Genomic DNA, 6,605 nt, shown 5'->3' on the forward strand with positions numbered 1-6,605 from the left:
CTTCACCTTGTTCCTGCACAGTGGTTGACCGACTCCAACGGTGGACCTTTCAGTTACATGTCCAACAAGCAACCCTCTTAGTCACTGGAGCTCTTTTCCTAAGGTGGCATCGTATGCAAAACACATCAGCACTTTAATCCGATGTTGTCAGTTTTCTTCACTTATTTAGAAAGAGGAGTGGTGGGAAGAGCTAGGTTAGGAATGAAAATTTGTTTTAAAGTAATAAGGCATTGAGAAAGCATGCTATGCTTGCCAACAGACCCTAAGGAAGGCAATAATAGACTATGACTTAAGAGAAAGCAAAAAGGTGTTGGTCTCTAGCGGTTCCTGCACACAGACTTAGAGCTCTGGGTTTCTCGGTATTTCTGACCCACAGGGTAGAGAGTCTATGATGTCCGGGGGAAGATTAGGATGAAAGGCTAAGAGCAAGAAATGCTTCTCTGAGGACTGTCCCTGGAACTTTAGCTCAGCAGAGTCTACTCTGAATCCCCTTCTTCAGTCACTCGTTCACTGCTGTGGCCTGTTCAACAAAGGCAATGCCAGGTGAGATTGAGTAGAAGTGATTCCCTATGCTCCGTCTTCAATTTGACCAGTTCTTGCTTTGTTTGGTGTCTTGGTTCTCTAGCGCACTTTTTTTTTCTGAGTTAAGATAGTTATTAATGTTTACACAAATAGGCTTTAACCACTAATTCAATAGTAAGAGTTTATTCCCCCCACCTAACAAAAGTGCATTCTTGAATAGGACTATATTTAAATCAGAGTTGCATACCAATAGAATATATGTCTTAACACAAGAGAGGAAGGAAAGAACACTTTCTATTACACGGAAGAGATATTCAGTTGGTTCAATTAAAATTGGTTATCCTCCAAACCAAGTACTTGTGTTTTCATATTTATCACAAACGATGCCGTCAGTCCAGGATACACCAACAGTCATGGGGTTGTAATATCAAAGAGTGTGATGCACACTCGTCTGTTTCCAAAGGGAACTTTCATTTGTAACCTTCATTTCAGAGGTGTAGAAGCAGTCCAATTACTGTCAGCTCTTAAAATTTCAACTAACCATTCCATTGCTTCAAGACCAGAGCCTGTGGCTGCTGATGTTTTGAATATTCACCGTTTTCGGTCCTCCAAGGCAGATAACCCCAGTGAACTTGCCATCTCAGAGAGAGGCATGGCCTGTTCCATGGCCCGCTTATTTGCAAACACCACTAAAATGGCTATTCTCAGCTCTTCTTCCTCCAACACGGCAACTAACTCTGATTTGGAAATGCCAGTTCGGTCTCAGTCTCAACTGCCTACTACATAAACGGCTGCATCTGTGTTTGAATAATAACATCTCCAGCATGGCTTGATACCTGTCTGTTCTCCTAATCCCAAACTTGAAATTTGAGATTTTCATATGTTTCTGTGATTTTTCATATGTTTATGTCTCAACATGAAATCTAATGGTGGGTAACGACTTCTCCAGCCTGTAACCTGTACAAAATTGTAGAATCACCCCCCCCCCACCCCGTCTAATCCCGAAATGAGAATCCTCATTTCCCGGGTTCCAAACAGACTGGAAAAAATACTTGAGAAAAAGCCACCCTTGGTGAGCCTGTCCACTTTTGCAGATCCTCAGAAACAGGCCTTGACCTCGAAACTCGAGTCTGAACAGAGCTGCAGCCGCGCTCCTCCGCCTCCCAGCTCCTTCGGCCGGGCCGGGACCGTGTCTCTAATATACTTAAATGAGCAATATCAGAAGTAGATGCACTGAGTAAAACTAGTGCCACTGTTGTAGAACGGGAGTGACATCAGGGTTGGGGTGAGACTGAGAAAAATTTGATAAATTATGTAAACTGTATTGAAACAGATGAGGGAGAGAACACTTTAAAAGCGATATGTGATTGTGTATTATGATTATGACAAGAGTCCAGAATGAAGGCTGCACTGTGGAGTGTACTGGGCTGGTGGTGGTGGGGATTGTATACCAGTGAAGGAATTTTTCTTTTACTTTTCAAGAGAAAAGCGAACAGGGTGCGGAGGGGTGGGCAGGGAGAAAAGTGCAACAATGAATGAATGGAAATACAAAATCAATGTAAACGTTCATTAAAATAAAAAGCAAAAAACAACAACAACAACAAAAAACACAAAAAACCTACTACTGTGTAAACAGGAGGTTAACTGGAGGAGTGGAGCTGGGAGCGAAAACGGAATGTAGAAACTGAACAATGAATAAAGGAAGATCAACCTGGGGAAAATTGAAGTATTCTATTAGCAAAGATGAACAAGTTATGCATCACTGATCAGGAGGGGAAGGAGGAGCAGAGATAAGGTGGGAAGAAGGAGAGTGGCAGAGATAAATGGGCAGATGCAGTGTGGGAAGGAATAGGAAAGGCAACAGACACCTTGACGAGATGGGATGATAAAAAGCACAGACCTATGATAATTATATAAACATGTATGTGAATTATTATCTAACACGGCATCTACGTGAATAAGATAATAATAGCATCTTTCTTAGGAATCAATACGGATCTCTTGCAGTCAGTCAGTTGGCCTGACCTCAAGTTTCCTGGCTCAGCCTGGTGAGTGCATCGAGGGCTGCATCTAGTAGTTGAAACAAGCACGTTTAAGTCTCAACAACTCCTGCAGCCTTGTTTTGTTTTTTTTGCCAAAGCCTCCAGTTAGTTGTAGCTTCAGCTTCTTCCTTCATTCCCACCGGCTTTGTTCTTATGGGACTTCCTGAACTTTTTCAGTATCAGCAGATTGTTTTTGGTTCAGGGACTCTGCATTTTCTCCATCTTCTTGATGCTTCCTGAATTGATCAACATATCGGCCTATATATCACAGCAATGGGCTTATGTGTTTGTTGTGTTCAGAGATGGTACAAAATCCACAGGACAGGACTCAGAGCGGTTATTCTATGGATCATACGTGACTCGATGACACCTCACAACAACAATACGAATAAGACATAATATATGTGATTATTGTATAAAACATAATGTCAGTGGTTGTATCAGACACAACATACACAAATGGAACATAACTGTAAAAAAAACCAAAAAATAACAAACAAAGAAACCCTGATCATGGGCTCTAGAGAAGTCTTTCCTCCTCTGTCAGTTCTGGGATGGAGTTGTGTGTTCTTGTCTCCAGTCATGAGGTGGTCCTTGAAGATTCACCTGTGTTTTAGCTTCTATCTCCTCCTGGTCTAGGAGATTCACAGCACAAAATCTCTGGGTCCAAAGGGTGAACTGCATTCTCACCTGCTTTTTCTTGGTTCTGACCTAGGTCCTTTGGTTTTCTGCCCATTTGTATTCTCTCTTCTCTCTCATCTCTCTTCTCTCTCCTCTCTCCTCTTCCCTCCTCCTCCTCCTCCTCCTCCTCCTTCTTCCTCCTCTTCCTCCTCCTCCTCTCTCCCTCCCTCCCTCCCTCCCAGATCTCTAAAAAGACTGACCCATGAATATATTTGCCTCTAATCCTGTCGACTCATTAACATCATGTTGTTGTGTTTATTGCTGAGTTGAAACCAACTCATGGCTGACTCTCCAGTCCAGCAGGTTTTCAGAGACAGTAAATCACATGAGAGGAGATTGCCCATTCTCCTGTGCAGCAGCTGATAGATTTGAACTACATGCTTTGGGGATTACAATGCAGCTTCTTACCACAAGGCCATCACAGCTGTTTTGTCATTATATTGTTGTGAGGCGCCATCAAGTCGAGTACGACCCAGAAATCCTATGAACAATAGATCTGAGCTCTGTCCTGCCCTGTACCAACCTCACAATCTCTGATATACTTGAGCCCATTGCTGCAGTCACTGTGTCAATCCACCTAGTTGAGGATCTTTCTCTCCTCCACCATCCCTTACCTTTCCAAGCATGATTTCCTTCTCCAAGCAATAGCCTTTAATAGCAACATGCCCTAAGTATGTGAGATGAAGCTTCCAAGTTTAGGAATTACAATAATTAGAGTAAATGCATCAGATCACACAATCATGTTGACCCATCATTTGGGAATGGTAATACAAATCAATCTGTACTTCCTGGCTAGCATCCAATAATTTTTTTAGATCTTAGGCTGACTTTAGCTTCCTCCAGGAAGCCATCCGTACCCCATCCTACTGCCATTCCAGTTGTGGGATTCTAGATCTTTACAAGAGTTTGTACTTCTTTGCCACTGTGTTTATTATTTGTGATAACATTGCTTTGGGTAGCTCTCCCTGATGGAGGATTAGGAGAAAGTGCAGCCTGCTGAAATTGAAAGCACGTTGAATTAAAGGATGCTAGTAAGCCAACTCCCAGGGTGTGCCTTGAATACACATCAGAGACAGACGGATACTGGGGTAACCAAATTTGTCAAGACATTTCTTAACTCTGAGACATGTAATCTATTTATTCAATGGGAAAATTGATGCCTTTGAGCGGTGGTGCTGGAGAAGAATATTGAGAATACTAATTGTCCTGGAAAGGGTTAAACCGGGTGGCTCCTTGGAGGCAAGGATTATGAGGCTCCGTCTAACATACTTTGGACATGTTGTAAGGAGAGACAGGTCCTTGGAGAAGGACATCATGCTTGGGAGGGTGGAGGGACAGCGCAGGAGAGGAAGGCCCTCTATGAGGTGGATTGATTCAGTGACTGGGATAATTGGGATGGGAGTGTCAGAGACAGTGTGATTGGCACAGGACAGAGCGGAGTTTAGGGCTGTTGTACATAGGGTCACTATGAGTCGCAAGCGACTCGACGACACATAACAACAACAACAACACATCCAGAAGTGTGTGTTATAGTTGTGTTAAGTGATATCCAGCTATAGCAGTATGAAAGCCCCACAGAACATTTCTTCCTAAACATTTTCTTTTCGTTATGAATGGCTGTAGATACTTCGGATTTTCTTTCTGTAATTTAAGAGCTGGGTTATGGCCATCTCAGGACAATTAGTACATTGGTAAGATTTTTATTGTCATTTAATTCTTCTATTTCAGCTCTATTAACTGCCTTCTCTCCCCTTGGTCTTTTACGAGCTGGTCATATATTTTTGTCAGCCACTTTGCTCTGTGTAGAGTTTCCGAGAACTGTGTGAGCCACTCACACACTTTGGAAGCAAGCTTTCAGGGTGGAAACTTCCTAAGATTGATTTACTGCTTATTTGTTGTTGTTATAAGCATGCATAAATGGATAAGTGTACATGCATGTACTGGGAAGATATGCGTTAGTTAATATGGAACTAGGGAGCTCTGGTGGCCCCGTGATAAGAACCTGTACTGAAATCCCAAAGGTACATCGTTTGAATCCACCAGAAGCTTCTTGGGAGAAGGATGGACCATCTCTTTGTGTGATTGATTGCCTCTGAAAACTCATCGGTTAGCTATGAGTTGGTTCCCCTTTAATGACAAGCAACAGCAACAATATGGAATTAAAATAAATTTGAGCCCTGATTTAAATACTTATTTGAAAAATGTTTGAAAGCTATATTATTTTGGATCAACTTCTATTGAATACATGACCCAATATTAGAGTTGTATAAAGTTTATGTAACAACTTGTCATATTATGTTAAATAGGGGTATGTTTTTATGTAAGATACAGCTCTTTCTCACAGGATTCATGATTAATTGGTGTTACCCTGGAAAAGGACCCTGATACAGGCATTCTTCACTTTCAGAGTAAGTGCCTATGAATCATTCAAAACAAGAGGAGATGATTCTGTGCAAAAAGGGGTTTTTGCTCTAAGTTATTTTAGAAGTCAGATGTTTAAGGTGCCTTGTACCACCCACCCCTCATCCCAACCATCAGTCATACACTTGATTGTAGGCAGGACTAGTAAATTTCTAATCCATGGAAGAAGACTAATAAGAGGGTGTTTCGTTTCCATGGTTGCATCACATTATTTGGGGTGGTATCAGTCTCAAGATGTCATGCCTTTGGGAATTTCCCGCATCCTGCCCATGTCTTTGTAAATACCCCTTTATGAAGTGTTCCTCCAAACGTCCTCTTGCAGGGTACCTTCTGATTACTAGGGCGCCTTATCTGATATATTCCATGTACCATATCTCACAAGCAACTTACGAAACCCATAAGGGATAGAGATCAAGCACACTTTTCTCTGACTATGATATGATAGCATTGAGACCCGAAGGATTGGACCAGCTCACTGAAGACCCCAAAGCCAGTAATTAGCCAAGGCGACTGTTCCCTTTCCTAGAATCCTATTTTCTTTCTTTTTTTTTTAACTGAAATAAAGTCACTTTTTTGTTTTTCAATGATAAACTTTCTATGTGAATTGTGATTTTAATTTAAAGTTAAATTTAAATTTATATTTCATTAAATGGAAATTTAATTAAAGTTAAAGTTCACTAAAAAGTTTTAATGAGAGTTAAACAGAAAGGTTAGATTTTCATTCATTCGTTGTTACAAATTTTCCTCCCTCCCCCTCCCTTCCCTTTCCCCCAGTTCACTTACTATTTTTTTTTTTTTTAATTCATTCACTGTTGCACAAATTCCTCCCTCCTTCCCTTCCCCTCCCCAGCCCATTTTGCAATGTAGGTCTTCTTCTGGACTGTTATTCCTATAATGTCTAATCACATACTCCTTTTAACCAGTTCCCTCATCTGTTCC

At 41.4% G+C, this 6,605-nt stretch overlaps 1 pseudogene; it reads right to left on the minus strand.

Moving 5' to 3' along the window:
• Positions 1–1,005: 1,005 nt before the first annotated feature.
• Positions 1,006–1,584, minus strand: LOC102855331 (annotated as a pseudogene).
• Between the last annotated feature and the right edge of the window lie 5,021 nt (positions 1,585–6,605).

Source organism: Elephantulus edwardii, unplaced genomic scaffold (assembly GCF_000299155.1).
Source record: "Elephantulus edwardii isolate Elephantulus edwardi_28Jun2011 unplaced genomic scaffold, EleEdw1.0 scaffold00317, whole genome shotgun sequence".
NCBI classification, from domain to species: Eukaryota; Metazoa; Chordata; class Mammalia; order Macroscelidea; family Macroscelididae; genus Elephantulus; species Elephantulus edwardii.